Source organism: Eumetopias jubatus, unplaced genomic scaffold (assembly GCF_037043125.1).
Source record: "Eumetopias jubatus isolate StellerSeaLion01/CBP00866 unplaced genomic scaffold, mEumJub1_p1.0 scaffold_11, whole genome shotgun sequence".
Taxonomy (NCBI): domain Eukaryota; kingdom Metazoa; phylum Chordata; class Mammalia; order Carnivora; family Otariidae; genus Eumetopias; species Eumetopias jubatus.
In genome coordinates this window covers 105415716-105439104 of record NW_028274817.1, presented here as the reverse complement: position 1 = coordinate 105439104, position 23389 = coordinate 105415716, and the positions used below count along the sequence as shown (strand labels likewise).

The 23389-nt window shown below is 39.0% G+C and overlaps 1 non-coding gene and 1 pseudogene across 1 annotated transcript; both read left to right on the top strand.

Annotated features, from left to right (window-relative positions):
- Positions 1-19030: 19030 nt before the first annotated feature.
- On the top strand, positions 19031-19110 carry LOC114203044 (U4 spliceosomal RNA; annotated as a pseudogene).
- Positions 19111-23211: 4101 nt separating this feature from the next.
- Positions 23212-23314, top strand: LOC114203040 (U6 spliceosomal RNA). Its single transcript, XR_003607908.1, has one exon. It is a non-coding gene; the product is annotated as a U6 spliceosomal RNA (small nuclear RNA).
- Positions 23315-23389: the final 75 nt, after the last annotated feature.

Below are 23389 nucleotides of genomic sequence, written 5' to 3'. Positions count from 1 at the left end.
AGCCTGGTCTGATCTCTCTGGAGCCCACACTGTGCTACTTCTCCCAGCCTGAGACTGATCTTGTGTCTCTTGATTCATTTCTCTTCTCACTGTTCCACAATGGCTCCTAGGTGGTAAGTATGAGGACCCTGCAGCCAAAACATTACAAGCAGGGCCTAGGGAAGGAAGGTGAGTGTGATAATAAACCACAACTGGGGGATTATCTGTGGGATTCTTCTACTTAGGATCCTGCTGTCCCTCACCCCAGGGTTTCTTGAGAGCCCAGTGCTGGCTTTTGTTCAATTCCAGCATTTTCCCACATTACAGTATCCTTCCCCCAGGTCATTCCTACTGTGACCTACTATCCAACTCTGGAAGCTCACATGCTGGCCAATTCTTCACCGTCTTTTTCTCTGAAGGACATTCCTTGTTGCCAATGTAAAGACAGTCCAGAATCACCTGCCTTCGTCCCGACTTAGAACATTCCAGCTCCCTGGCAATCATTTTCTTCATGTGGAATGTCTATGACAGCAACAGGCCCTGGGATATAAAAGGTTGTTAAAGACAGGTTTGACACATCCATGTAAAAGATCACTTCAGAAACAGAAGTTTAGAACCCATGTGTGTTTTCACTACATTCTCAAAATATGTCCCAAGTGGGCTCATAAGTAGAGTTTGCTTTGGCACAGCTACTAGTTTGGGGATATGATCCTGCAAGCAGAGAAGGTTTTTGAAATCATCCTGAGGTCTGCAGTATAATTTTAACAGTGTGGTATTTGAGACTGGCCTCTGAACAAATACACTGATGAGTGAGCTTAACTAAGTGGTCAATAACCAAAGCCTCCCTCGCAATTTGGGGATGAGGAATGACCAGGGATTTCACTATGAAGCAAACATCTAGTGAGGCTGAAATCCTCAAAACCCAAAGTACTTCTATGAGAGGAAAATGGTTCCTTGGTAGACATGCTATCTTTGAACAGCAAAGATTAAAATAGTTCCCCATCTTTCTGCTTCCTCTTACCTCAGTCCTTGCCACAGAATACCTTGGTTTTTCCTTGGGCCTAATGGCACTTGTAAACTGTCCTGCACATTCAATCATGCTGAGGGTTGCCTGGACTCATAAGTTAAGGTTTTGACCATGCTTCAGTAGAAAGAGAACATTCTTTTCCTATTGAGAATCTGGAATCTACTGCAATGGTTAGTCCAGAAAGAAGCTTTCATGAGAAGAAAATGATCCCTCCCTGCTGAAGTTTTATAGAATCCTTTGGATAAACCTGATGTGATCTTGTATTGTGAAGCTCACCTATCACAGGGTAGGCTCTCAAAAATGTAGAATTTCAAGGCAGACTTAGCCTTGCCAGAAACTCCACCAGGAATAGAGGAGATTGTTTTCATAACAATTTCTTTTTTTCTTTTTAGATTTATTTGAGAGAGAGAGAGAGGGTGAGCAAGGCAAGGGGCAGAGGGAGAGGGAGAGAGACTTAAGCAGATTCCCAGCTGAGTGTGGAGTCAACGTGGGGCTCAGTCTCACGGCCCTGAGATCATGACCTGAGCTGAAATCAGGAGTCTGGGTGCTTAATTGACTGAGCCCCCCAGGTATCCTGTGTTTTCATAAATTCTAATAATAGCTCTTTCCCTGAGTATCTACTATGTAAGTTTGTGGGACAGACTAGAGCTACTCATCCACAGGTGCCTTGCCCTCCTCTTTGGCACACCAGTAGACTCTTCAGCCCAGTTCGCTTGTAGTTAGAAAGGGTCATGTGACTACCCTTGCCACTGAAAAGTAAGTGGAAGCATTTTTTCTCATTTCTGAGCCTACTGACAGACAGTATTCCACCTCCACACTTTCTTCTTCTACTCTATAGCAAACACTGAAACCCGCGTTTAGATGATGGATGGAGCCTGAATCCCTGAGTCACGTGACAGCACAGACCCCCTTCCAACCCACATCCAGAAATGAGTCTTCATTCTGTGAAGCTGTTCAGATTTCACATTGGGTCTATTGCATCAGCTAGCAGTTACTTTAATACACAGCTGCTATTTCTGTTGTTAGACTTATTTAAATATTTTAATTACCAAGATAATGGTGCATATATTCTTGCAGCAAAATAATTCAAACAATACAGAGAAATCACAACTGTCTGTTTAAATCATGCCTAATAAATTCAGCAACATCTTCTGTGGCAAATAAAATTAGCCCATGACAGGTATTATTTTAAAACTGATTCTGTAATTTTCTTTTTCTACCAGGACTTACTTTATAAACTGGGAGTTTGTACCTTTTGACCACATTCACCCACTTCACCCACCCCACTTTCTACCTCTGGCAACAACCAATCGGTTCTCTGTATTTATTCACTGGGAAATTTTTTTTTTTTTTTTTTTTTGGTGGTGGTGGTGTTTTTTAAAGATTCTCACATATTAGTGAGATCATATGGTGTTTGTCTTTGAATTATTTCACTTACCACAATGCCCTCAAGGTCCATCCACGTTGTTGCAAATGGCAGGATTTCCTTCTTTTTATGAGTGTATAATACTTTATAGGTATTACATTTAATTTATCCATTCATCCATCAATGGAAACTTAGGTTGCTTCCATGTCTTGGTTACTGAAAGAACGCTGCAATGATGGTGGAAGTACAGATATATTTTTGGCTTAGTGTTTTCATTTCCTTTGGATACACAGGTGTACTATAAAAATTTACTGTGACTTCAACATAGACTAATCTTTTCTTCTGTCATATCTAATCTGTCATTAGTCCAAAAGAGTGTATATTTTTATCTCAGACATTGCACTTGGTACCACAAAGTTCATTTGTGTTTCTTTATATCTTAGGTGTCTCTATTTAACATGTTTTATTTTTATTCTTATTTTTTCAAAAAAATCAGATAGTTATAACTCTTTTGAGGTCATTGTCTACTCATCCTATTATATCATTTCTAGATAAATTTTGATCAGTTAACTTTTATTCCTGCTAGTGGACATATTCTTCTGCTTCTTTGCATGCTTGGCAATTTTTTTAAATTAATTTTATTTTATTATGTTATGTTGGTAATCATACATTACATCATTAGTTTTTGATGTAGTGATCCATGATTCATTGTTTGCATATAACACCCAGTGCTCCATTCAGTACGTGCCCTCTTTAATACCCATCACCGGGCTAACCCATCCCCCCACCCCCCTCCCCTCTAAAACCCTCAGTTTGTTTCTCAGAGTCCATAGTCTCTCATGGTTCATCTCCCCCTCTGATTCCCCCCTCATTTTTCCCTTCCTATTACCTTTTTCTTTTTTTAACATATAATGTATTATTTGTTTCAGAGGTACAGGTCTGTGATTCAACAGTCTTACACAATTCACAGCGCTCACCATAGCACATACCCTCCCCAATGTCCATCATCCAGCTCCCCCATCCCTCCCACCCCCCACCACTCCAACAAACCTCAGTTTGTTTCGTGAGATTAATAGTCTCTTATGGTTTGTCTCCCTCTCTGGTTTCATCCTGTTTCATTTTTTCCTCCCTTCCCCTATGATCCTCTGTCTTGTTTCTCAAATTCCTCATATCAGTGAGATCATATGATACTTGTCTTTCTCTGATTGACTTATTTGGCTTAGCATGATACCCTCTAGTTCCAACCATGTCATTGCAAATGGCAAGATTTCGGTTTTTTTCTGATGTGCATGCCTGGCAATTTTTGATTGGATGCCAAACATTGTAAATTTGGCCTTGTTCACACTTATCAAGCCCAAGTGTGTCAGATACTGTTTCTCTCTCTCTCTACACACACACACATATATATTTAATACCTATATGTTCTTGGGCTTTATTGTGTAACTCAGGTAAGATTCTTAGAAACACTGTGTTTTTTCAATTTTTGTTTTAAAGGTTTGTTGGGTGTTGCCAAACCCAGATAAATATAGGACTAAGCCTGCATCATGACAGAAACAACTTTCTGAGTACTCTCTCTGATGCCCTGGGCATGGTATGGTTTTCCATTCTGACTTGTGCAAGTAGGAAATGCCCCATGTGGAGTCTGAAATTCTCCCCCCTGTGCAGCTCTCTCACTCTGGTACTTTGTCCTGTGAATTCTTAACTTCCTGGTCCTCCTCTGACCCTCAGTTTCATCTTCTCAACTCCTGAGCTGCAGGTTTTATGTTGACTACCAGTCTCTGCACTATGGACTCAAGGCAACAAGCTGGTGCAATTCTAGGCTTACTTTTTTTCTTTTCAATGCTTTGGGAGTCACTGTCTTTCCTTGCTTGATGACCAATATATTGAAAATGGTTGTCATATATATTTTGGCACTTTTCCTGTTTTCTTAGTTGCTTCTGGCAGGTGGCTAGATCCATTTCCTATTATTCCATCTTCTCCAGAAGTGTAAGTAGTATAATCCAAATTTAAAACCTAAATTTTTATGACAAATAAATGCTTTCAAACTGCAAGCCATCCAACATTTGAAACACATTAGAATAAAAACTTGGATGGAAAGACTATGGAACACACACAAGTATGTTTGTGTGTGTATATATGTATGTGTATACATATATATATATTCATAGACACACATTTATAAATAAGTATTAGAGTATAAACATGCAGGGCAAAATATCAAAAATGTTCCTCTCCTCCTTGTGGAAAGGTATATGATTACTTAATTATTTATGGTTTCTATATTTTCTAACACTGATAAAACACATATGCATTTCTTTTATGTTTATAAAATTCTATAAATATTTAAAATATGATTTACATACCCTGCAGAGAAACTGAACCAATAGGATGCTTGTGTGTGTGTGTGTGTGTGTGTGTGTGTGTGTGTGTGTATACATCTTCATGTATCTATGTACCTATTGATCGATCTAGAGAGATTTATTGTAAGTAATTGACTCACATGATTATGGAGGCTGACAACTGCCAAGATCTGCAGAATGAGTTGACAAGCTGGAGACCCAGGACAGCTGAAGGTTTAGTTCCGGTATGAAGGCCAGCAGACTTGAAACCCCAGAAGAGCTAATACTTCGAGTCTAAAGATAGGGGAAAAAAATGTCCGATCTCAAAGGCAATTAGGCGGGAGGAATTCTCTCTTAGACCTTGTTCTATTCAGGTCTTCAAGTGATTATAAGAGGAGTACCCACCTTAGGGAGGACAATCTATGAATTTAAATGTTAATCTCATACAAAAACACCCTCACAGAAGCACCCAGAATCATGTTTGACCATGGCACCCCATGGCCCAGTTAGACTGACACATAAATCTAACTATCCTGACACTGAAAGAAAACACACATTCTCTAACTTAACCCTTTAATAATTAGGAAAAAATATTTAAAATCTAAGTATTAGGCTATGTGCACTCAACCAGCTTAACGGGCTCCCTCCAGAAAGTTTTAAGTTATATTTTAAAAGCAGAAATATACACACACACACACACACACACACACACACACACACACACACACACACTCCTCCCTGACATGATTGGATTCATTCACTATTTTCAACATTTATATGAAGTGCTCTTATGCAACTAATAGTGGCAACAACAAAAGACATTGATTGCTTTCAGTATTACACGTTGTATTTCTATGTTTGTTACCCAAGCTCATATAAAGAAACTGTGCTATTTAAAATACGTAGTATTTTCACTGCTGCCATTAATTCTGAGTAGTAACTGAAAATGTACTTCTTTTTTTACTTATTGATTTTCATGAGAACAATGTCAGATAAAGCAGATATTCCCTCACAGACTATTATTTAACACATTTCCTAAATTAACATGTGAGTATCTTTCACAAAGTAAAAACCACATAAACAGAACTGGGATTCATGACTTCCTTAATTCTTCTCCCCTACTGTCAGTGTTGCTAACTTCCCAGTTGTTAGTTACACATCACATACTTATTTTCTGGTAAAGACATTTTTCTATTACAAAGTTTGCATTCATAAATTGTCCTGATAACAAAGGCACTAATGATTTTGTTCACATTGATATAAATTTGTATTATTTCATGCCTAAGTAATTTTCTCCCCATGGTATTACCTGCTCCATGTTATTTTCTTTTCCTTTATTAAAGAATTATATTCTCTCTTCTCCAGTGAGCATGTTTTATTTCTTTGCTTTTGAACCATGGCCCTCTTTCCAGAACTCATCAATTCCCAAGTTTTCCCACATGCTTTTGATCCGAAGGTGATTCTGCAGATTTTCCATTACACAGGGCATATACATATTAGTTGGCAGTGCAATTCTCATACTACTTTACTTTTTTTTGTTAAAAAATCTGCCCGTATTCTCCAAAAAAGGTAAAAAAGAATGACTAGACACCAGTATTTTCCCTAATACCATTTTATAGTCAGAGCAGCACCTCAATATTGCAAATCGAAACTCTTCCTTCTTTTTCCACTTTATCATCTTGTTTCTTTAGTATGCCTATGCTGCAGATCTAAATGATTTGCTGCCCCATTCTTGCTTTTAAGTAGTTACAAATTCCCACTGGATCATAAAGCAGTTGCTATTATTTTTAAAAAAGATTTATTTATTATTTGAGGGGGAGGAGAGAAGGCAGAGGGAGTTGGGCTGAGCGTGGAGCCTGACCTGAGGCTCAATCTCTCCACCCTGAGATCACAACCTGAGCCAAAACCAAGAGTTGGACACTTAACTGTCTGTGCCTCCCAGGCGTCCCAGCAGTTGCTATTATTTTACATGATTATAACATATGCTCTGTCATTTTTACTCTCTCTGCAACTCTTGTGTTCTATATTCCTTACTGAACATGGACAGTTTCCTATACTTTCGCTGTACTGAAAACCACTTCTGCTCAATAATCTGCTTTGTCGGGGCCCCTGGGTGGCTCAGTCAGCTGAGCGTCTGCCTTCGGCTCAGAAAATGATCCCCAGGCCCCGGGATGGAGCCCCACATTGGGTTCCCTGCTCAGCGGGGAACCTGCTTCTCCCTCTCCCTCTGCCTGCCGTTCTGCCTACTTGTGCTCTCTTTCTGTCAAATAAATAAATAAAATCTTTAAAAAATATATTCTGTTTTGTCAAACTGGCATTACATATTCCCATTCCATGTCCATGAACACCCATCTCTCAACAAGCAAATTTCCTAAATCCTCTGTATTTTACTGATTGGAACATCGAGGTACGACAATCCTGTTATCTAAAACTGCATCTTTCATATCTATATTCTTTGAAAAATGTTGCTGTCATTTTCTTATATATTTTCATTTTCATTCATAACACTGCTTGATTTATTCATCAATATAATTCAGTCCCATGAGTCCCAGTAACAATTTAAGGATATTTATGTAAAAAAGACTTTACAATAAAATAATATAATTTAAAATTTGAATGATTAAAGCTAGATTTTTTTTCTAATAAGAATAGAAATGCCAAGTTGAATTCAACAAGGACCTAGCACACAACATGTCTGTTGTATATCCCTGTTTGGGAACAAAGTTTGGTCCTGTCCTTTCTAATAACCAATGTGAAAAGGAGATCAAAATACAATAAGTAATTGATAAGACCCATAAAATGAAAACCAAAGCCATTATCTGACACAGCTCTTTTTAAACTACCAAAAGTGAAGGAAAGAGAAATAGAAAAAGAGAATGATCCATTTCCCTTCTGTCCTTCAATGTCTGAGGAGGAAACAGTGTAGGTGGCATATGCTGTGCTTACCTCCTCCTCCCTGTGAATGCGGCACATGTCATGGCAAGAACAATCTTGTCGCACAAGATTATTAAATAAACTGCAATCTAATGCAGATTGTAAAGTTTTAACATGCACTTATTTGACAGGGGGATAGAGTTCCTTAAGTTTTGGGGGTTTTTTTTAACCCCACATGTATTGATTCATGTAATGACCATAATCAGGATACAGAACTGTTCTCTCACCATATTAAATGTCTCCAACACTCCGCATCTGAAGTCTCACCTTTCCCCAAACCTTAAATCTTGACAACCATGGATCTATTTTCCATTACTATAATTTTGTCATTTTGAGAATGTTATAAAAATCGAAACTTACCATATGTAAGATTTCACATTCAGATCCGCTTTTTCTCTCAGCATACTAAATCTCAAGATCCACTGAGGATGTTTCATGTATCATTAATCGGTTCTCTTTTTAATGCTGAGGAGTACTCCACTGCATTGATGTACCTGAGTCTTTCATACATTGAGCAGCTGACGTCCAGTTGGGTCATCTTAAATTCTGGGCTGCTACAAATAAAGATGCTATGTACAGTTCTTTGTGATGTTTTAGCATTTCTTTTCTCTAAATTCCTAGGAAAAGGCTGCTTGATCATATGGTAGGTGTGTGTTTAACTACATAAAGCTGACAAAATGATGTGCAGAGATCCTGGACCATTTTACTTCCTCACCATCCACGTATGAGCAATCCAACTGCTTGAAATCTTCACTAATACTTGGTATTTTCAGTAATTTCTATTTTAGCTATTATAGTAGGTGTAGAGTTGCATCTCATCACTGCATGAATTCACAGTTCCTTAATGGACCTTCGTGTGGAACATATTTGCATCTGCCTATTTCCCATTCATAGATCCTCTTTCGTGAAAGGTGTTCAAGTTCTATGCATATTTTCTAATTGTACTCTTTTTTTCTTATGGTTTGTTCAGCCTATTCTTTCTTATTTCATTTGGGTACAAGTCTTTTGTCATGTAGGTAAATTGCAAACATATGCAAATCTTCCTGTCTGTGGTTTTTATTATCTGTTTTTAACAGTGTCTCTTGCAAAGCAAAAGCTTTTAGTTTTGATGAAGTACAACTGATCAATACTTTCTTTACAGATCTAAAGGTAGATCCCAAAACACTTCATGGTGGAGGGGAGGCGCATGCCGTACAGTTGTATTGGCTCTGTAGCCTGCAAGAAAAGGTGGATGATAAGATCAGAGAAGGAAAAGGTTTTAAAGTTCTGCCCCTTTTTCTTCCTGGGGAGTCTTGGAACCCTGACTTTCCACTGCTACACTATAGGGAGCAGATAAAGTACCTCAAGCCTATACATAACAGGGGTTTAGGTAGCTGTGGCACTGTGACTCCAGAGAATATAAAAACACCTAAAAAGTCTTTATAGATAAGTACTGGAATTTTTAATTATCATTTTAATAAACTATAAAGAATGGATGAAAATAGAATAGTTACTATCGCAGCAAATCACATGGTAAGACAAAATAATTCATGGGTTTTTTGAAATTGTGCCTATGTATATATGAACACAAAATCACTAACACACACAGTTGGTAGGTGTTCTTACTATTCCATACACATCTTACTATAATTGAGGGTCAAAGTCACTGTGCCGGACATTGCAATGTTACGCAATGTCAAAAGATTGAGAGCTCACAAAAACATCTGGTTCAGCACCTTACCTTTAGAAAGTAAGTATTTTTTGGACAGAGGACACATAAAGTCTGGTTGGTGAAGAAAAAGAACAGCTAAGTCTGTTTATTATCTGACAGCCTGCTATGGCCTGAATGTTCATCTCCCCTCCACAATTCGTATGTTGAAGCCTATGTCATTAGGTCATGAGGGAGGAGCTCTCGTGAAAAGGCACCCAAGGGACCCCTCACCCCTTCTACCATGTGAGGACACAGTGAGAAGTCAGGAGTCCGCAACCCAGAAGAGAGCCTTCACCAAACCGACCACACTGGCATCCTCATCTGAGACTCCCAGCCTCTAGATCGGAGAGAAATTTCTGTTGTTTATCAGTTACCCAGACTGGTAGGTTGTTATAGCAGCCCGAATGGACTAAGACACAGCATATCACCTGTCCCGGGCACTAGGCCTTCTGCTGCAAGTTCTCCATCCTACATTTACCCTAGGATCCTCACCTATTATTTATGAGGGATCTAGCTGGGCAAAATCTCAGAGCTTGTAGGGAGGTGACATTACTAGAGAGTCTTGGACAAGGAGCAATAATCACATATAAGGATCTGCCTGAGGGAGGACTAAAGTGACCACAAACATCAGAACGCCAGCATTACTACATCCTCCCCTCTGCTTTCAGACCTGAGAGGTATCAGGCAGCCGTATTAAGCTTCGGCTGAGTGGTACCCAGGATCTAGAAGGACGTCAAGTCACTGCAGCAAGAGAAGAAGCGTCCTTCATCTCCTCCTCTCCTCTTTTCTGGGTATTGCCCAGATGCTGCCTGCCATTAGGACACAAAGCATTCTACAGGCCTCTCGGATTCCCCTATCTCACCACCCAGAGTCCTGCAGACTTTTCACGGAGCAGAACTGAGGAAGATGCCAACAGCCAGGAGGATGAAAATCTAAGCACTTTGCAAGCCCCACCTGCCACAGAGAACTAACGCAGAGGCCCTTTAACCCAGAAGGCACCTTAGTTGATGCAGTTCCTTTTGCTCATATATAAAATTAAAGAGCCCATCACAAAAGCACACATACTGAAAAAGGTCAACAAAATGTATAAGGGCCATTTTCCTGTGATCCTGTGGAAAGCCTCTAACATGTGGAGCTGGTCTTTGCCCTTGACTTGAAGGCTTTTGACACAACTACACATTGTTCTTGTCAGCAAGATGGATTTCACCCATCATGGGCATTAGAGTGCTGCCGGTGGTTGCAAAAGACTGGTCTCCTGATGACCTTCCTGGGCATGGCCTTTGTGAAGGGCAATTGCACCACTGAGGAGAATATCTGAGAATTCCCGAACGTGATGTAGATATATGCTCGGAGAAAGCCCTTCATCTGTGGAGAGGCCAGAAAGCTCATTACCAGAGATTTGGTACGGGCAAAGTACTTGGAGCATCAAGCAAGCTCCTGATGGTGATCCTACATGCTATATAAACTCCTGTGGGGTCCAAGAGCTCAAAAGAACCAACAAGATGAAAGTCCTGAGATTTCTGACCAAGGTCAATGATACAGACCCATTTCTGCCTATGCCAATATGGAGTCTTTGTGAGATGAGGAAGGCAGAGCCTGAGCCAGAGTGGCTGACGCCACTGCTACAGCTCGGCCATGGTCCAGGGTAACATCCAGCAGCTTCATTACCCCTAGTAAGGTCTTAGGCAGGTTCTTCACTTTCTGGTCGAAAAGGTCCATCAACCTTATAAGCAGTAAGGGCGAGGGGCTGCTGCTGGGCAGGAGGGAATACATTACGTATCATCGTCATATTCCTGTTTTACCGGGTAACTTGGAGATTTTCCTTCCTTCACTTCTTTCTTTCCTCCTTTCTTTCCACTTAGTTTCTAAATGTTGTTCCTTTAAATAGAAAATTTAAACAGCTTCAGAATGTAAGCTTATGAATCACCACTTTGATTATACATTTATTGTTTTGCATCAAGTTTAGGAGTAGAAGCTATGCTGTTTTGTAAAACCAACTGGGAAAATTTCCATCTTATTTTGTGATCTAAAACAGAATAATGTGGCAATTGAGTAATTGCTTCTTTGGAAATATGAACAGATTCAACAGTAAAATTGTTGTGCTCAAGAAACAGTGATGAAGTGAAAAACAAACGCTCAACACTTGAATTCCCGAAACATTCAGTTTGTTGCTCTGAAAAATCTACACACACACAGATTTACTTAGCTTATCCAAGAATGTAGGTGAAATTAAATTTTAATAAATTAGATACTATATTATGTTCATTGGCTCATTCATTCCCTAAGCATTAACTGAGTATCTGCTTTTTGGAAAACACCATGTTATTTCTGGGGATGTTAGGATTTCTATCATAGGAGCAGTTGGAAGTTGGTGGGGTATTACAGTAGTACACAGAGATAATTTAAAAGAAGAAAATAGGAGGTGGGATTCTAAGCAAGAGCAATTAAGTGTAAAAATCCTGAGACAAGCCTGTTCAGGATTTCGGTAACTGCAGTTCTTCAGAGGTACTGGAGTTCAAGTTTCGCCCTGTGGTCTGAGAGGTAAGGCTGTGGGACTGGTGAACTGGCGCCAAAACCTCAAATGATGTGTCTCAGAGTTGAGAGACTAAAGCCTGCAATGCAAAGTAGCTCTTAGCAGTAATACATGGATCCTGGATAAACTAGGGAGAATGTTTCTATTGGAGCAGGCAATATACATGTAATGGGTACTTGTCCCACTGCATTTGATAACCATTTGCAAAGTATTTATCTATATTCTCAACTGCAAACACAGTCTGCCTTTCATTTGAAAAAGTAAGGATAACATGTTTCATAGATCCACACATAAAGACGTAATGTGTCCAGCTGGTATACTTAACAACTACACCTAGGAATCTAAACGTTGGTGGGTGGACCTGATTTAAATGATAAGATTTGAAATCTGAGGTGATGTTGTACTTGGATCAGGCTTTTTTGAGGGTCTTAGATGGGGGAAATGTATTTTGTATCAGGTAGGGACATGAAACAATGGGGCCTAGAGGGTAGAGTGGGGCATATAGAACTGTATGGGGGCCCACGATTCCCTAGCTCCCAGTGATCATACCTTTGCATACTTCTACCCTCAAGTGTAGGGCCTACGGCTGAATTCTAAGGAAGAGATTATGACAAAGGTGTTGGGATGTCACTCCAATTATTATATTACATTCCATGTTAAAGGTAAGACAACACTCCTCTGATAACAGATGCTATATAAGACACCATGTTGCTATCAGATATGCTCTTGCTATCTTGCTTGTTTTTGAAGAGGAAATCTGCCATGTTTGGAATGGCCTATGGATCGGGCCCAGTGGCATGAAACTGCAGGCTAGGTTTAGGTACTGAGGTTAGTCTCTAAATCACCGTCAGCAAGAAAAAAAAGCCCTCTAAGTCCTAGAGACAAAAGGAAATTAATTCTGGCAAACAAAATGAGCTTGAGAGTGGATTTTTCTTGGTCACTTCCAGTTTCCAGTCTAACATGAAAGGAACTTACTTTGTCACTCCCATCCTCACAACAAGAAAACATCTGAACCAACTGCAAATTGGCAATTCTTCTTATACCCATCAGAGGTCACAAGGCTGACTGCTGCTGCCCAAAATGGAGAGAGAAACTGTTGAAATGGAGAATTACAGCTCGCTGGATCATAAGTCTGGGAGCAGAAACCAGTGCTGGAGTTGGCACCGGGATTGGAACACTTAGAAATTACTGGAGACTCCCTGCAGAGTAGCCTCGAGTTAAAAACTCTAGGCAGGCCTAGTCTAATAGGGGCCCCTAAACTTTTCTAAGTTTTACTTCCAGGAGCCCTATTAGGTTCTTATAGTGACAATAAAGGTCAGACAACAATGCCACTGTACTTCTAGCAGGGGAAAGGAAAAAGCAGCCAGCTTGAAAAATGCCCAGAGTGATCTGTTCTTTATAACAAGGCTTGCCGACAGAGAAACTATTTACCAGAGCCTAACTGAGTGGGATTTTATTAGAGCCTAAGCCATCTGGGGGAGGGGAAATGCCAACTCTAGCCCCCTCTAGCCTTCCAAGAGGAGGAAGAAGGGAAATAGCCCCAAATAGGCCCTCTTTACTTCCTGTTCTACCTGAGGTGTGAAAAAAACTGAGAAGCACCTGTGAGGTCAGAGCCCAGGGGCATAGGCTCGCTACAAAACTGACACCTAATCATTAGATTACGGAACACTCCCTCATGCCCCACACCTCACTACCACATCAACAGGGCTCCTGTCCAATAACAAAAGATTGCAACTGAAAGAGCTGTATGCCTCGGACCTCATTTAAGAAAAGCAGAGAAGATGAAAAGGATACCAGAGAAAATGTAGTCTCTGACAGCTGCAGCTATAGCAAACAATAGACACTGCCTGACTCCAGGCCAGAAAATCATAAAATCTTTCACCCCGTACATTAGATCTAGCTTTCAACAACAACAACAAAAATTATAAGGCATACATACTAAAAGACAAAAAACATAGTTTGAAGCATCAGGTCCAGAATCAGATGTGGCAGATATTTTGGCATTATCATAGCAGGAATTTACAATAACTATGATTAACATGCCGTGGGCTATAATAGAAAAAGGGAAACTTTGCAAGAATAAATAAGGGGTAATGTGAGCAGAGAGATGTAAGCTCTAAGAAAGAATCATAAGGTGGGGCGCCTGGGTGGCTCAGATGGTTAAGCATCTGCCTTCGGCTCAGGTCATGATCCCAGGGTCCTGGGATCGAGTCCCGCATCGGGCTCCCTGCTCCTTGGGAGCCTGCTTCTCCCTCTGCCTCTCTCTCTCTCTGTCTCTCTCTCTCTCTCTGTCTCTCATGAATAAATAAATAAAATCTTAAAAAAAGAAAGAATCATAAGGCAATGCTAGAAATCAAAAAGATTGCAAAAGAAATGAAGAAAGCCTTTGATGGGTTCATCAATAGGCTGGGCATGGCTGAGGAATGAAATCAATAAATTTGAAAACATGTCAACAGAAACTTCCAGATGAAATGCAAAGAGAAAAAAAAGAATGAAAAAGATGAAAGAGAAGAGCCAAAAACTGTGGGACGACAAAAGATGTAACATTAGTGTAGCGGGAATACTGGAAGGAGAAAGAGAGCAAGAAACAGAGCAAACGTATGAAGTAAAAATAACTGAGAATTTTCCAAAATTAACACCAGATGCTAAACCACCAATCCAAGAAGCTCCAAGAATGCCAAGCAGTATGAATAACAAAAACTACACCTAGGCAGAGCATATGCAAACTGTAGAAAACCAACCCAAAGGAGAAATTCTTGAGAAAAAGGTACCTTGTGTAGAGACACAAGGGTAAGAATTACATTGGCCTTCTCTTCACAGACATGCAAGCAAGAAGAGAGTTGAATTAAAGCTTGGAAGACTGAAAAACAAAACCCTACCAACCTAGAATTCTATATTGAGTAAAATTCTCCTCTGAGGTGAAGGAGAATAAAAGATGCTCACAGACAAACACAAACTGAGGAAATCTGGTACCAGGAGGCCTCCCTTGCAAAGAATGTTCAAAGAAGTTTTTTTGAGGAGAAGAAAACTAATATAGGTCAGAAACTCCCACCTATATAAGGATGAGACGAATGGCAGAGAAGGAATAAATGAAGGCAAATATTTTTTTCTTTATTTGAGCAAACAGATAACAGTCCAAAATAATAACAGAGATAATCTATTCCATAATTATACCTTACGAGGAAGTAGGATGAATGACAGCAAGGTTATAAGAAACAGGAGGGAGGAAGTGGCACTACCTGTGAGTCTGTAGCGCATTATTTGAAAGTGGACTTGGGTTAGTTTTAAATGCGTATTCCAAAAGTTAGAGCATCCACTGAAAACAAGTAAAAATAATTGCTGTGCCAAAGAGGGGAGAAAAAGGAATCATAAGATATTACGGTAAGTAAATAAGTATAAATCCCCCTATAGCGATAATTACTTTAAAAGTCAGTGGTCTAAATACACTACTTAAAAGAATAGAATTCTCAGAGGGGATAAAAAAAAAAAACAACCCACGACCATATCATACACTGTCTACAAGAAATCCACCTTAAATGTAAGGACACCAATAGGTTAAAGAAACTAAAGAGATGGAAAGAGACATACCGTTCTAATATAAATGAAAGGAAAGCTGGACTAACCAGTTTTCTTTCAGACAAAGCAGAATTCAGTTCAAGGAAAATTACCAGAGAAAAAGAGAAGTATTACATAATCACAAAGGGGTCAATTCTCCAAGATATGTTACCATCCTTAATGTGCACGCCCCCAAAAAACACAGCGTCAACAGACATGAGGGAAACTGATGAGGCAAATACACAGTTCTAATGAAGAGACTTCAGCACACCTCTCTAAGTAACTGACAAATGCAGCAGTCAGAAAATTATTAATGGTCTAATTAAACTGGATAGCACCATCAGTGAAGAAGGTCTACATGACATTTTTAGAAAACATAATGACAGGAGAAAACACACTTTTTTTGTTCCAAGTTCACATGGAACATACATCAAGATAGACCACATTCTGTGCCATAAAACACCATCCAATTTAAAGAACAGAACTCATACAAGCATACTCTAGGACCACAGTGGAATTCAACTAGGAATAAATAACAGAAAAATAGCATAAAAATCTCAAATAGGTGGAGATTAAACCACATACTTCTACATAAAAAGATGCTTACCACTATATCGCATTTGGAAATTGCAAATTAAAACCAAGAGATACCACTACACACCTGTTAGAATGGCTAAAATCTAAAACACAGACAAACCCAAACACTGGAAAGGATGCAGAGCAATAGGAATTCTCATTCAGTGCTGGTGGGAATGCAAAATGGTACAGCCACATGGAAAACCATTTTAACAGAATCCTACAAAAGTAAACATACTCTTGTCATACCATCCAGCAAATGCACTCCTTCGTGTTTACCTACATGAGTTGAAAGATTATGTTCACACAAAAAGCTGCACACAAAAGTTTACAGTAACATTATTCATAAGTGCCAAAGAATGAAAGCAACCAAGATGTCCTTCAACAGGTGAATGGATAAACAAATTGTGGTACATCCAGACAATAGAATACTGTTCAATAATATAAAGAAATGAACTTTCAAGCTATGAAAAGACATGGAGGAACGCTAAATGCATACTGCTAATTTAAAGTAGCATATATGAAAGATTACACACGCTCTTATTTTAAATATGTGCCATTCTGGAAAAGGTAAAACTAGACAGTAGAAAAGATTAGGGATTCAGGGGGATGGAGGGAGGGTGCCTCAGTGGAGCACAGGGGATTTTTAGCACAGCGGAACTACTCTCTGTAATACCATAATGATGGATACATGTCATTATATGTTAGTCAAAACCCATAGAACGCACAATGCAAAGAGTGAACTCTAATGTATGCTACCTATTTTACTTACTAATGTATCAATATTGGCTTATTAACTGTAACAAATACACTAAACCAATGCAAGATAACATGTAAATAGTAGCAGAAACTGTGTGTAAGGGGCTGAGAGGGTGTATGGGAACTTGCTGTACTTTCTGCCCAATTTTTCTATAGACCTGTAATAGCATGAAAAAATAAAGTTTCTGAATAAATAAACATTCCCTCAGAGTTATATACTTACAGTAGTTTTTGTTTTCCTGGATAATCTGAATGTTGCAGTTGATCAATTATTTTTATTGATTTTCTCACGTGAAACCTTACTTTCTCTTCTGGGCGAAAAAAAAGCAACTCTTTTACTAGCAGTTAAGTTTGCTCAAATTTCTTCTACCATTAATAAGCAAAATGTAACAAAGCCAAATACTCCCAGGACCTCTGAAACTTGAAACTTCCTCTAAATAACTCTGTTTTGGTCCTAGTGCTTCAATGCATAAACACACACACACACACACACACACACACACACACACACACATACACATATTCAAAAAATCATAAAAGCATTGAGAGATATATTCAACTTGTAAAAAATGTGAGCACTATATATAAAGATCTATAGCATTCTACTGTTCAAAACGGCCCAAGGAGGTACTTACAGGGATATTTATTACATTAATTAGATTTATTACAAACATGTTTATTTTTTTTAAATTTTTTAAATTTTTTTATTTTTTAAGATTTTATTTATTCATGAGAGACAGAGAGAGAGAGGCAGAGGGAGAAGCAGGCTTCCAAGGAGCGGAGAGCCCGATGCGGGACTCGATCCCAGGACCCTGGGATCATGACCTGAGCCAAAGGCAGATGCCCAACCATCTGAGCCACCCAGGCGCCCTATTACAAACATGTTTAAAACATCCAAACAATTTAAGAAGCTAGAGAAAGAAGAGCATATTAAACACAAAGAAGCAAAAGTAGGAAACAATACAGATGAATGCAAAAGTGATCAATTAGAAGACAGTAGAGCCTGCTAATGAAAGCTCGTTCTTTGAAAGGATTTATATAACAATTTTTATAAGTATTACAATCATAAATGAAAGAAACAGTTATACATGATATTAGGTAAATAAAACTGGGCAAAATTTAGGTGGAGAAGAGATATGGCAGTGATAAAATAACACTGTATTGCCAATATCTCAAGATAAGCGATAGGCAACGAAGAAATTCTACCCAAAGAAGAATTTCAGATACAAAACTCAGGAAGTTTAGAATTAGAAATTGATCATCCTGCTGCCTCTAATGGATTTCATGGATAAAGAAGATGACTGCCAACATTACCATAAAGGAGACAATGGACATCATGTACATCCTGATGGAAGTGCACATTTTTACCCCTGGAGAGCACTTGCTAAGATACAAACACCTAAACTTTAATATGAACAGGATTCTACCTATAAAAATTGAGGATTGCCATTGATTAATGTTAGGTAACTGGGTTCATTATTCTAGTCTCCATACTGCTGTATATGTTTGAGAAATTCTAAAAAAAAAAAAAAAAGAGAGAGAATTTCTATAATACAAGGGCTTTTTTTTTTAAAGATTTTATTTATTTATTTGAGAGAGAGAGAGAATGAGAGATAGAGAGCATGAGAAGGAAGAGGGTCAGAGGGAGAAGCAGGCTCCCTCAGCAGGGAGCTCGATGCGGGACTCGATCCCGGGACTCCAGGATCATGACCTGAGCCGAAGGCAGTCACTTAACCAACTGAGCCACCCAGGCGCCCAATACAAGGGCTCTTTTTAAATATCCTGCCTTTAATATGAAATGTGATGTGGGGTGCCTGGGTGGCACAGTCAGTTAGGTGTCCAACTCTTGATTTTGGCTCAGGTCATTCTCTCAGTGTCCTGAGATTGAGCCCCACATTGGGCTGCATGCTCAGCGCAGAGTCTGCTTGAGATTCTCTTTCCCTTTCCCTCTTGCCCCTCCTGCTCGTGCTCTCGCCCTCTCTCTCTCAAAATATATAAATCTTAAAAAAAAAAGAGAGAGAGAGAAGTGATGTACAGGCAGTTCTTATTTTATGGCAAGTCTCAGGTCATCATGTTCTCTGCCAAATGAAGGTTTGTGGTAACTCTGTGTAAAGCAAGACTATCAGTGATATTTTTTCAACACAATTCCCTTACTTTGTATTTCTGTTATGTTTTGGTAATTCTCTCAATATTTCAAACTTTTTCATTATTCTTATATGTGTTATGGTGATATATGAACAATGATCTTTGATGTAACTACTGTAATTGTTTTAGCTTTGCGTGGTGGCAATATCATAGCCAATGAGGTTTACCCAAGGCGCGATTATTGCTAACTGAAAATTACTGTAATTGTTTTGAGGTGCCAAGAATCACACCCATAAGATGGCAAACTTAATCAATGTTGTGTGTGTTCTGACTCTCCCACCGACCAGTCGTTCCCACCGTCTCTCCCTCTCCTCCAGCCTGCCTATTCTGATGCACAACAATATTGAAATTAGGCCAATTAGTAACCCCACAATGGCTTCTTAGTGTTTAAGTGAAGGGAAGATTTCCACGTCCTTCACTTTAAATTGAAAGCTAGCAATTATTAAGCTTAGCAAGGAAGGCATGTCAAAAGCCAAGATAGGCTGAAAGCTAAGGTTCTTGCACCAGTTAGTCAAATAGTAAATGCAAAGGAAAAGTCCTTGAAGAAAATTAAAAGTACTACTACAATGAGCACATAAAAGTGAAACAAGGATAAAGTTTCAGTGGTCTGGATAGGAGATCAAACCTGTCACAGTATACATCCCCTTAAGCCAAAGCCTAATCTGGAGCAAGGCCCTAACTCTCTTCAGTTCTTTGAAGGCTGAGAGAGGTGAGGAGGCTGCACGAGAGAAAATCTGAAGCTATCAGAAGTTGGTTCATGAGGTTTAAGGAAAGAAGCCATCTCCACAACATAACAATACAAGGAAAAGCACCAAGTGCTGATGTAGAAGCTGCAGTAAATTCCGTACATCTAGCTAACATAATTCATGAAGGTGGCTACACTACACATAGATTTTCAGTGTAGATGAAACAGCCTTCTATTGGAAGAAGATGCCATCTAGCACTTTCATAGCTAGAGAGGAGAACTCAAAGCCTGGCTTCAAAACTTCAAAGGACAGGCAAACTCTCTTCTTAGGGACTAATGCAGCTGGTTGAAACCAAAGCCCATTCCCATTCCAAAAATCCTAGGACCCTTAAGAATTATGCTAAATGTATTCTGCCTGTGCTCTGTAAATGGAAAAACAAAGCCTGGATGACAGCACATCTGTTTACAACATTATTTACTGAACATTTTGAGGCCACTGTTGAGACCTACTGCTCAGAAAAAAAGATTCCTTTCAAAATATGACTGCTCATTGACAGGGTACCTGGTCACTTGAGAGCTCTGATGGGGATGTGTAATGAGATGAATGTTGTTTTCATGCCTGCTGACACAACATCCATCCTGCAGTCTGTGGATAAAGGAGTTAATTTCAACTTTTAAGTCTTATGATTTAAGAAATACATTTCATAAGGCTATAGCTACCATAGCTAGTGGATCCTCTGATGGATCTGGGCAATGTCAATTGAAAACCTTCTGGAAGGGATTCGCCATTCTAGGTGCCATTAGGGACATTCAAGATTCATGAAAAGAAGTAAAAATATCAATATTAATGGGGGTCTGGAAAAAGTTATTCCAATCCTCATGGATGACTTTGAAGGTTTCAAGACTTCAGGTGGAGGAAGCAATTGCAGATGTGGTGAAAATAGAAGGGGACTAGAATTAATTGGAGCCTAAAGATATGACTGAATTGCTGTGATCTCATGATAAAACTTGAATTGATGAGGATTTGCTTCCTACAGCCGAGCAAAGAAAGTGATTTCATGAGATGAAATCTACTCCTGGTGAAGATGCTACCAAACAGCATCGCATGCTACAGAGAAACTGTGTGTGAAAGGAAGAGTCAATCGACGTGGCAAACTTCATTGTCTTATTTTAAGATATTGCCACAGCCACCCCAACCTTTAGAAACCACAAGCCTGATCAGTCATCAACAGAGAGGCAAGACCTTCCGTCAACAAAAAGATTCTGACTTGCTGAAAGCCGAGATGATGGCTAGCAATTATTAGTAATAAGGTACTTCTTTATTACAATATGTACTTTTTATTTTTTTAAGACTTATTTATTTGAGAATTAGAGCATGTGAGTGCAGGGGAGAGGGGCAGAGAGAGTCTTAAGTAGGCTCCACGCCCAGCACAGACCCCGATGTGGGGCTCAATATCACATTCCTGAGATCTCGATCTGAGAAGAAACCAGGAGTTGGGCGCCCAACAGACTGCACCACCCAGGTGCCCCATATTATGACATGTACTTTTTAAAGACATAAGGTATTGCACATTGAAAAGACAGAGTAAACATAACTTTTATAGGAACTGGGAAAACAAGAAATTCATTGGACTCTCTTTGTCACAATATTTGCTTTATTCTAGTAGTCTGGAACCAAATCTGCAATATCTCCAAGGTATGCCTCTATACCACATCTTATCATATATATCTCAGCTCAGTGTCTCACCATATAAAGCATCCAGTCAATTAATCCATCTAATATGTATTCATTGAGCACCAATCAAGCTCTAGTTTGCTCCAGAAATTATTAAAAACCAATTTCCTCATTTTCCTCACTTCTAGTATAACTGGTATTCTTTGAAAAGTTTTTTTTTTGCCTACAAGTCACTATCTTTGATGACTATTTAAAATGCACTCACCTTTGAATATTTAGTACAACTTCTTAAGTCCTAGCAAGTTACATTATAATTTCATATGGAAACTACCATCTCACTTTAAATATTTTTAAATGTACTTAAAGTACCCTTCATTCAATTACATAAAAATAACACATATTTTATACATCATGAATAAAAACCAGTTTAATGCATTTATAGCTGAAAGGCATTTAGAAATTTAATCTGTCCCACATAAACAGAACTGTATGAACTTGGGAGTTTTCATTAAGCTATTTTTATTTTTATTTATTTTTAAAGATTTTATTTATTTATTTGACAGAGAGAGACACAGCAAGAGAGGGAACACAAGCAGGGGGAGTGGGAGAGGGAGAAGCAGGCTTCCGGCTGAGCAGGGAGCCTGCTGTGGGGCTCGATCCCAGGACCCTGGGACCATGACCTGAGCTGAAGGCAGCCGCTTAACAACTGAGCCACCCAGGCGCCCCTCATTAAGCTATTTTTAAATTAAGATGTGCATACTGTTGTTTTTTTTTTTAGACATAATGCTTTTGTACAATAGACTACAGTATAGTGTGAGTATAACTTTTAGATGCATTGGGAACCAAAACATTCACGTGACTTGCTTTAATGCAATATGTACTAGCTTTATTATGGTGGTATGGAACTGAACCTGCAATATCTTTGAGATATGCCTGTAAAATGGAACATTTTATCAAAATACTGTGAAATTAAATAAAGGAAAATTCATCTAAAATGGAGTCGGGAGGCCAGAAAGGGGAGCTCTCATAACTTACCACTTGTCTTCAATTGCAGACAGGTAGAAATATATTCCCAATAGGAAGAAGCTCATACATACTTCACTACAAGAGCAGGAGGGAAAAAAAGATTTTTTCCTTGCCCAGTAACAGCCCAGCCAATGAGAGACTATCACAACTTAACCAGTGAAAAGTCATTTCAAACTCCCAGTTTACTCCAATGGACTTTTTAAGAGCTCCCCCAACTCCTCCTTCCATCTATAAAAGAGTATTCCTCTCCCTTGTTCTTGGACTTGCCTATGGTTGTGCCTAGCCTCCAAGTCCCAAACTGAAATTCTCTGCTATTTCCAGATAAACCCAACTTCCTAGTAAAATAACTGGATGCTTACTTTTAAGGTTAACATAATATAAATAAGTAAATAGGTCCATAGAGAGACAGATATCTTCAATCAACAAAATAAGAAACTGAAACAGCAGTCCAACCCAAGGCAACATCAAAAGACTCCAGGGCCATCCAGGCTTTAGGGCTTGTTACATAAAATGATAAAGGTAAAAGTAATCACCACCTCATGTAAACTTTTTTAATTATACAAAAACTAGGGAGTTATTCAACCATTAAAATAGGCTACCTCTTCTTGATACAAAGACCAGGTGAGAATCCCTCAATTAAACAACACTTAAGCCAAGCTCACTTGTGTAGAGACAAATATCCTAAATAAATTCATAGTATTTCCAATATAGCAGTGAATTAACATTAGAAAATGCTGCCAAATGGAAATCACTATCTTAGCAAAAAAAAGAGGGGAAAAGGACAAGACTATGTGCAAGGGTAAAGAAAAAGCCTTTGACAAAATAAATAAATAAATAAATAAATAAATAAATAAATAAATAAATAACACTTGCCAATGATAGTAAGTTTTCACAAGCTTCCATTACAAAAGAATTTCCATGCTCCGTTTAGCACTAAATACACAAAAATTGGAACTATACAGAGAAGACTAGCATGGCCCCTATGCAAGGATGATACACAAGTTTGAGGAGTGTTACATCTTGAAAGAAACAAAGAAACAAAGAAGAAAGAAAAGAGGGAGGGAGGGAGGAGGGAGGGAGGGAGGAAGGAAGGAAGGAAG